The 10,337-nt window shown below is 39.0% G+C and overlaps 1 pseudogene; it reads right to left on the bottom strand.

Moving 5' to 3' along the window:
* Positions 1–495: 495 nt before the first annotated feature.
* Positions 496–9,360, bottom strand: LOC132405820 (procathepsin L-like; annotated as a pseudogene).
* Between the last annotated feature and the right edge of the window lie 977 nt (positions 9,361–10,337).

The following is a 10,337-nucleotide window of genomic DNA, read 5'->3' as shown; positions in this document are numbered from 1 at the left end:
GATTTATTGGCAAGTAGGGGAAAATTTGTGCCAAGGGAGCTACTGAAGTGGGAAAAAAGATTGGCCTTGAAGGAAACTGCTTATTAGCGAAGTGTTAGTGAGAGTAAACTAGGATATATGGCGGTGTTTTCCTCCAACTCACATGAAACTCATTAAAACTCTTCTTTGTTCTCTTATTGCATCAGCTATCTCATTCACTCACCGAGTGTAGACAACAAAAATCAGATTCAATTAAAGGTGTCTTCATTGATCACAAGAAGCTAACGGAAACATTCATTATTACATGAACAAAATAGGTGAACAAGGTTTTGAAAAATAAATAACATAACTACATATGCTGATCATCAGGGATTCACGTTCAACTACCATCTAAAGTCAAATGAGTCATCATCACAGAGATTTAAGAAAGACTACAACATTGTTATTCATATCAATCAAGTTCTAGATGGTTTATCCTCTAAAAATAATCATTCTTGCTATTGAAGTCTAAAATCTTCAGATTTCAGGACATGCAGCACAAAAGTTAATTCCACACATGTTCTTGACTGTAATAATTCTCATGTAACCATTCTCACCCCAGGATGTTCCCCAGCTGTATAAAAAAACAAGAACAATCGTAATTATCTGAGTCTACTCTACACACATTGGAAGTGAAAACTCTACATTTCTTTTTGTTTATTTATGCCAAGCATGCATTTTCTTTTAATTTGCTTGAATGGACTTTAGATGCAAATGCTGAAAGAATGGCTAGGTCATTGAAATTCTAGAGATGTCAAGGTAATATGATATAGCTAGTTCAATGCAATATCTGCAGATACTAAAAATATGTTAATTCAGAAGCTATTAGGAGTTTTCAGCAACATACTGGAACTGAGTTAATGTTTCATGTTGAGGACCTTCCATTAGAATAGTCTAAATTGAAATATTAACTCCATTTTTCTCTCCGCAGATGCTACCTGACAGGTTGGGCATTTGTAGCATATTCTGTTTAATTTCACTTTTGTCCATAGATCAGTTGTAAGCCAATGAAAGCCCATTCAACAGAGGCCAAAGATTGTTGCCCCTCAAAGGGCAGGACAAAGGTTTCAGCTGCTTGGATAATGCAGTGAGCTCTCATGTCAGCACAAGACAGGGTGAAGCATTACCTGGCATTTGGACAGAGATTGATCTGAAGTTGACCAGAGGCAGCCAGCGAACCAGATTTCACTTTCGAATGAGCCAAAACAAAGCAAGATGTTTCCATGAAAAGGAACGCTCATGTGAATGAAAGGATACCTGGTAGGTCAGGGATTTTGTCAAACAGCTTTAAACAGTAGGCGGACAAGTTACATATTTCCCAATGCTGTAAAAGTTACTGTGGAAAAATAGATGGATTCTGATATGATCCACAAAATTTCAACTCAGGTGAAGTCTCTGTATCTTAATCTACCCTTGATTGGGAAATCGAATCCCAGGCTCTTGGTACGAGTATCATTCTCATAAAATAACCAGGATTTAGAAGTGTACCATCTTGACAGGTGTTTAACCACAGTAGTTATTTACCTGTTTTTAACAATCCAGTAACTCTTTAGGTTTCGATCTATATATCGCACCAAGAGAACTGAATGAACAATATGCTTTTTGTCACAGTTTACATTGTCGTAGATACCTGCAAAGCAACCAGAATTATTGCTGATGTTGGTAGTTCCAAAATCATATCTCAAATCATGTTCAAGTAAGTCGTGAAGCCTGAGTACAACCATGTGTTGTTTTGTCCCAGAATCACTAATGTGGAGAAGTGTGAGGTTATGTGCTTCAATAAGAATGAAAAGGCTGATTGTTATCCAACTAGAGAGAGACTGCAAATTAGTGAAGTTCAAAGGGAGGTACATTTTTCTGTGCTTGAATCACAAAAAATTAGCAGTCAAGGCCAACATCATTTCGAACAATGATGAACTTATTCTAGCATATACGACTCTGTGTAGTGTGTGTAGGCCTCCGTTAGTCTCAATAGAACATGGGTTTGCACCTTGGAAAGTTTCCAGGGCACAAGCCTAGGCAAGGTTTTTTTTTATGGAAGACCGGCAGTTGCCCAAACTGCAAGTCTCCCCTCTCTATGCCACCAATGTTGTCCAAGGGAAGGGCATTAGGACCCATACAGCTTGGCACTGGTGTCATCGCAGAGTAATGTGTGGTTAAGTGCCTTGCTCAAGGACACGCACGCAGCCTCAGCCAAGAGGTTCAAGGCTAGTTCAAGGCTCGAACTAGCGACCTTTAGATAACTAGACGAATGCCTTAACCACTTGGCCACATGCCAACACATACAAAAAGGGCTTGATAATGCAGATAGAGTCAGAGCATCTTACAGCAGGGAGAAAGGCCTTTCAGCCCAACTCATCCAGCCCAAGCTAGCCCCATCTGCCCTGTCATTTAAAGCCGAATGAGATTTGTGGAAATTCCCTCTCTCAGCTGGTAATAAATATCTGGAATTCTCTGCCACATTTAAAATAGCCAAATATTTGAAAGATTGAGAACTAAGAGTTACGGGACACTGGCACAGCAGAATAGTTGAGATCAGCATAGATCATCCTTGACCTCATTGAATGGCGGGATATGCTTGGGAGGTTGGTGGCCATCTTCTGCTCCTATATTCTTATGTATCTGTCTTCTTGTAAAGAGAAAGCTGAAGGTTTGTGGTCAGATTAGGGACCATTCAATAAAGGACTGACCGATTTCAATGAATGAAAGAGAGGCTGCAGAGTAAAAGTGGTTAGTCAAAGAGCAAATGTAATTTGAGAAGGCAGTGGTATGATGATAAAAAATCCAGACTCTGAAAATATTTTACATCTCCATTCTCCTTCCTAGTCATCTTCTGAAGAATAATTGGGGAATGGGATCTGAATGACAGTGAAGGAACATTACAAGATTCTTTACCTGACTTATAAAACCTCCAGGTACTATGTGAACAATGAACAAGTACAGAAATTGGTCCAACGTCTGCAACCATTTGAGCCAATTTTTTATCTTTATTGTTCATAAACTGTCTGGATTTCTTAATTCTGGTGACACTCTTATTGCTCTTGAATAAGCATTTGTTTTTTCTATAATTAAACAAAATAAATGTACGATTAACAAACTGATAAATAATAATTTCAATGAACTTAAAAATCCTTCACATTGTATTGGACAAAAACCTCCATTCTTTCATTGTCCAACCCTTGCTGATGATTTCTATTACTCCCACAAGATGCAGACATAAAAATTCCCAAACTCTTCCTCATAAACATCCACTTCTCCACTAGTTTAGTGTAGCCCACCTACAAAATACACTGTAATTACTCACCTCAGCTACACTGACACACCTAACAAATACACAAGTTTACTGGTGAGAAGGAATATCAACACTCGTAAGTTCTACTCCATGTTATAACCTTTTCTGACTTGTAAATATACCTCTGTTCCTTCGTTGTCACTTTCTAATTCCTAGAACTTCTTACTGCCATCAGCAGGACTGCAGAGGATTAAGGAGGGAATAAGCATTACTGAATGATACTATAATTTATACAGAACCACTTATTGAAAGTGATAATCAAGTGCTTGACCCACTATAGGGATAAATGACATCTCAGCTCCAAACTTTTAGAGTGGCTTCTGATTATGATTTCATTCAAGATTAACTGACTTCTGAAAACAGAAGTTGTTAAATGTTGTCGTTAAACTGGAACGTCTCCAGAGGTTGCTGCATCAGCTGCATTAAATTACATGAAGAGGAAACAGTTAGATATTGAATGTACCTTTCCTTTGTATGGGCATGATTTACGAGTCTGAATGCCGTGATAACGTACATATTCAAAGGCACGATATGGCAAGTCACCCCGTAGCCATAATTCTTATAATTTGCAGAACAGTCAATGATATTTTGTTCACTCAATTCCACGTGTTGCTGCTTTATCTTAGCCAGTTGTCCTTCCAGAGCACCAATGGCACTAAATGAATAGCAGGAATTACAGTGGCCCTGAGGGAAAAACAGGTAAGTTAGAAATTGTCAAAGTTTATTACTTGTGTTGAATTATAATGGTGTGAGTAGTAGGAATTGCTCCCATGAGGATAAGAAGCGCCAAAGTTGTTCATCTAATTACTTTATTTCATACTCTTCACTTTCCTATGAATTGATTCATTTTCAGTTGTTTAAAAACAATACATTGAACAATGGCAAAGCAAAAGCCTTGGTCCACCCAGCCAGCTGTTGCAACAGAACTCCAGCCCTCAGAAGCCGCACACGAAGAGATGAGAACAAGAAAAGTGTAAGGTGACGATGGTGAAAGAGGAAGACACGTGGGTAGTAGATTCCTCGTATGGCTTCCTGCAGTTTCTCAAGATCATCAGTGTGGCAAAACATTACAATCCACATTATCCTCCTGGTCTAGGAGAACCCAGACTCCAAATCCACTTCCTTTTATTTGTTCAAAAAACATCATTTGCAGGGGAAAGATTTATTGTCCTTCCCTATCATGGATGCTCATCCTTATCAGAGAGAAGATAAGGGGTAAGTACCAGGAGAAATATACAGGCCTGGCAGCTGAGAGAGACAGGTCCCTTCCACTTCAAGCAATTCAGGGGCAGGATTTTTTTTAAAATTCCAGATTACTCATTGTTATCAGTTTAGTGCTGCCTGAAATGCCTCTTGTGTGATGGTGGTATTCAAACGTGTCCATGCAACATTCTTCCAGACCTCTGGATTGCAAATCAAGCACCCTATTCCCACTATAACTATACCACTCTACTCACCTCTCTTTTTCTGTCTTATTCATCTCCTACTACATTTCAAGACCACTGCAGCATGTTTTCTCCCTGCATGTAATTCTATGATTTAAAAGTCTAAAATTCCCCATCAATCAGTTCTGATTATATTGTGTCTGAAGTTCCTTCAATATCTTTATATAACCACAATGTTAGAGATGAATGTGGACATTAGGAGGTTCCAAAGGTCATGGAGTTATAAAACTGAAGTTCAATAGTTAACATGAAACTATACCTCTATGCAATTTGGAGTAAAATTTTTCACCTAATTATACTATAATTATCTCAGTGCCAGTACCTTATCAAAGAAGAATGTACTCAAAGAAGTTTTAATGCCAGTCTGTTTTTAAGGGTAAAGCACAACTTCTTCAATAAATCACCTGTGCCTTGTAAAACCCTCAGAGACAAAATATTTAACAGGAATCGTTCTATAGCCCCTACTAACTCCGACATACTAACTGTTCTGCATAATTTAATGGAGCAAACATTGTGAAAAGGCAAAGGTACCTGATCCTTTACAGGTGTGACCCAGTTTTTAGTACGCCAGTCTACTTTTGCGGGCAAAGCATCAACTTCTTTAACTTCATCCAGTTCTTTTTGTCCAACATCAAATAATACCTCATTGGTGTAATTTGCCAATTCGTACAACCTCAGGTTAGTGAACAACTGAAGAAACTCTGTGGATGTCTAGAAGAAATGATAATTACAAGATTATTTCCACAAAGTATAAAAAGCCAAGATCTATTTGTTTATGCAAAACTCATTCATATTGCTCCAATAATCTCAAAATTCACAAAGAAAATTGTACATAACAGAACAATGATATTTCATCTTAGATGTACAATGGATAAAATTTCTGAAAAAGGGCCAAAATCTATCAAAGGAAATTATTGAATTCTTGGTTTCTACTCTCATAAGGAAGAAATTGGCAAGATATACAATGCTAGTAAGGCAAAGATATAAATAGTAGGTGAAATTTTAATGATTAACTTTAAATTATAAGGTTGTACCAGCCACAAAAACTAAACCAGAATAATGTAAAGACAAGACATGCTGGAAAACTAGAGAAGAACATATAAAATGCTGGAGGAACTCTGCAGGTCAAGCAGCATCTGTGGAAAGGAATGATAGGTGGGGCCAGGTGAGGGAGAAAGTAGGTAGGTGAGGGAGAATTTAGGTGGGTGAGGAAGCTATCATTTGCCAGCATTGCACCTGTTCCCCTCCCCTATTTCCTTAATTTTGCTTCTTTCCCCCTTCCTTTCCAGTCCTGATGAAGGGTCTTGGCCCAAAACATCAACTGTTTATTCCTTTCCACAGGTGCTTCCTGACCTGCTGAGTTCCTCCAGCATTTTGTGTGTGTTAAAGCAGAAATATAGCAGGAGATATAGCAAGAAACATAAACCAGTCTCCAAATATATTCCCAGAAATCAAGATGAAAGAAAGAACAGCAGAAGTATTGACATCTTGAATATGGCATGAAAACAGGGGAACAAAATCCAGAAAATAATTTACATCAAAGCAAGAAACCTGGATATTGGTTAAAAACATTACTCACCAGATCACCAAACTGATTCATTTCCATTTCATAGGAAGCAATTCCTTGACTATACTGAATACTGTGAGCTTGGATCTTCTTCAGGTTTTCCAGCCACACTACCTGATCTTCTTCCTGCACAAGGTATGTTGAGATAAGGCTAATGTACAATCTCGGGAGAAAGTAAAGTCTGACATAGCAGTATTTCAGTAGAGTAAAGGAAATTACTGTGGGTGAGAGAGGAGTTGGCCTAAGTAAACTGGAAGGAACTGCTGACAGGGATGACAGCAGAGCAGTAATAGCCTGAGTTTCTGGGGAAACATGAGGAAAGTGCAGGATAGATAAATTACAAAAACAAAGAAATACACAAATGGCAAATAGTATGACTGTGGCTGACAAGGGAAGTCAAATCTAATGTAAAAGCAAAAGAGAGAGCATACAACGAAGCAAAAATTAGCGGGAAGATAGAGGATTGGGAAGCTTTTAAAAACCTACAGAGAGCAACTAAAAGAATTATTAGGAGGAAAAAGATGAAATATGAAAATAAGCTAGCAAACAATATCAAAGTGGATAGTGAAAGCTTTTTCAAGTATGTAAAAAATAGAAGAGAAATTAGAGTGAATATAGGACCACTAGAAACTGAGATTGTAAAAATGATAATGGAGGACAAGGAGATGACAGATGAATTAAATGAGTATTTTTGCATCATCTGCACTGCACTAGCAGTGTGCCAGATGTTGTAGTGTGTGAAGAAAGAGAAGTGAGTGCAGTTACTATTACAAGGGAGAAGGTGCTCAAAAAGGGTACATAAGTCACCAGATGAACTGCACCCTAGGGTTCTGAAAAAGGTGGTGTTAGAAATTGTGGAGGCATTTGCAATGATCTATCAAAAATCTTTGGATACTGGCATGGTGCCAGAGAACTGGAGAATTGCAAATGTCACTCCACTCTTTAAGAAAGGAGGAAGACAGCAGAAAGGAAATTATAGACCAGTTAGCCTGACCTCAGTGGTTGGGAAGATGTTGGAATCAATTGCTAAGGATGAAGTTGTGGAGTACTTGGTGACACAGGACAAGATAGGACAAAGTCAGCATGGTTTCCTTAAGGGAAAATCAATCTTGCCTGGCGAAACTGTTGGAATTCTTTGAGGAGATTACAAGTAGGATAGATAAAGAGAATACAGTGGATGTTGTATATTTGGACTTTCAGAAGGCCTTTGACAAGGTACCACACATGAGGCTGCTTACCAAGTTAAGATCCGATAGTTTTACAGGGAAGTTGCTAACATGGTTAGAACATTGACTGATGGGTAGAAGGGAGCGAGTGGTAATAAAAAGATCCTTGTCTGGTTGGCTGCCAGTGACTAGTGGTGTTCCACGTGAGTCAGTGTGAGGACCGCTTCTTTTTATGATGGAAAGGATAGCTTTGTTGCCAAGTTTGCAGATGATATGAAAACTGGTGGAGGGGCAGGTAGTGGTGAGGAAACAGGCTGGCTGCAGAAGGACTTAGACAGATTGGGAGAATGGACAAGAATGTGGCAAATGAAATACAATTTTGGAAGATGTATGGTCATGCACTTTGGTAGTAGAAAGAAGTGTGCAGACTATTTTCTAAACAGGGAGAAAATCCAAAAATCTGAGATGCAAAGGGACTTGGGAGACCCTACAGGTTAACTTGCAGGTTGAATCAGTGGTGAGGAAAGCAAATGCAATGTTAGCATTCATTTCAAGAGGGATTGAATACAAGAGCAGGGATATAATGTTGAGGCTTTCTAAAGCACTGGTGAGGCCTCACCTTGAGCATTGTGAACAGTTTTGGGCTCCTCTTCTAAGAAAAGATGTGCTGGCATTGGAGAGCATCCAGTGGCAGTTCACAAGGATAATTCTGGGAATGAAATGGTTGTCATATGAGGAATGCTTGATGACTCTGGGTCTGTACTCGCTGGAATATAGGAGGATGATGGGGGGGGGGGATCTCATTGAAACCTTTCGAATGTTAAAAGGCCTAATTAGAGTAGATATGGAAGGATATTTCCCATGCTGGGGGAGTCTAGTACAAGAGGCCACAGCCTCAAGATAGAGTGGTGTAATTTAAAACAGAGATGTGGAGAAATTTCTTTGTCAGGGGGTGGTGAATTTGTGGAATTTGTTACCACAGGCAGCTGTGGAGGCCAGGTTGTTGGGTGTATTTAAAGCAAAGAATGATAGGTTCTTGACTGGACATAGAATCAAAGGTTATGGGGAGAAGGCCGGGGAATGGGGTTGAGGAGGGTGAGAAAGTATCAGCCATGATTGAATAGTGGAGCAGATTCTATGGGCCAAATGCCCTAATTCTGCTCCTCTGTCTTACGGTCTTATGGTCTTAATAACACCTAATGCCTTACTTTATTAACTGGCTTCATAAACTGGGAAGTGAACACAGCTTTATGACCATTTCTTTCCTTAAGAACATTATATTAAACACATAATTCTCATGGCTTAAAAAATGCTAACAGCAAGTGGATGCACTAATATCACATAAAAATGGCTGGTGATATTCAAATTTGCCATTCACTGGCAAACTTGGAGATCTCTTCAGTCCTTTAGGCATCAGCAGGTTAGATGCTGGAGGTCTCTGATGCATCTCCAGGTCTCTCTAGACTCATCCCTTGATGACCTATCAGGACGGGCTACTTTGCTGACATGGCTATTTTTTTTTTTGGTCTTACAAATTTGATTGTACAAGTGGCAAATTGCCTCCATTGCTTGGTGTTAAATATTTAAACTGCAGTGGAGACATTTATTCTTCAAATGGATTTCTTTACATTCAACTGAAGAGCATTAGCTGACAATAGACATGTAGAATCATCAGAACTCCCAAACTACCCCAAAAACAATGCAATGACATCTCAGTGCTTCAGGAGAATAACAGCCCGTATTTCTTATCAAACTGGAATAGCTCTTCCCATAACTCCACTTTCAGATTTCCCATTCCTCATTTATGACTGGATTGGCCAAGGCCTTGGACAAAACAGCCAGGACACACATCACAAAGAGAGAAAGCTCCATAGAGAAATATTAATGTATAAAATGACTGATGTTATTGTTAAGAGCTAGAAGAAAAGAAATAAGATTTAAGTGAAGCAATGAGGTAAGTGTATAATCGCACCTCCCTCTCCCTGTTTCAATGATTCCTTTTGTGTGAGCTTACCATTGCTTCTCCTCCATTTAAGAACTTCAACTTAACAGGTGATTGTTACCATTCTGCAGGCTCCATGTGTAAAATGTGGTCAGTTCCCCTCAGCCTCCCAGTTTCTGCCTTCCTGTTGAGCAGAGGCTGTATAGCCATGAGTTGCTATTCTGATCAGAGATAGCAATCGGTTGGGTAGACATGGGCTAGCTGAAATCACAGCTTTAGAAGATAAAAGAGCCATCTGTTCCTTCTGCAGGAAAGTAAGAAACAAGTTTTATACTTCTTGTTTCAAATAATAGAAAGCAAAGTTTGTCACTGATTATTATTAATTTGTTTGTGGAGAAACACAGTTGATGAGACTTCTACTGAACTTATCTTCAAAATAACTGAACTTAGAAAGTAAACTCATTAATTCTATTGCATAAACACCACATATTATTCATGATATTCCAACATTACCTGCTGAAGTGAAAGTACAAAGCCATTCATTTTCTATTAATTCACCTGCTCCATTATCTAAACCTCATTGATTTCCATATTTCCTTTTGACAGAGGAGGCTGCTCAGTCCATCAAGTTTATGCCAGCTCATAAAGTAATCCCATTCCCTTACTAACTCTCCTATTCACAGATCACCCAACACCACTATTCCCATCAATTCCACTCTGCAACCCCCTCAAAGATTCTACCACTCACAAAATCACAATTCACAGTGACCTATTAATCTAGTAGCATGCACTAGCCAGTGGAAGAAAACTAGGGCACAAGGAGGAAACCTACATGGTTACAGGGAGAATGTGCAAACTCCACACACATAGTGCTGGAGGTCAGAATCAAACTTGGGTCACTGGGAGC

This window comes from Hypanus sabinus, chromosome 16 (genome assembly GCF_030144855.1).
Source record: "Hypanus sabinus isolate sHypSab1 chromosome 16, sHypSab1.hap1, whole genome shotgun sequence".
Taxonomy (NCBI): Eukaryota; Metazoa; Chordata; class Chondrichthyes; order Myliobatiformes; family Dasyatidae; genus Hypanus; species Hypanus sabinus.
This window is presented reverse-complemented; position numbering and strand designations above follow the sequence as displayed.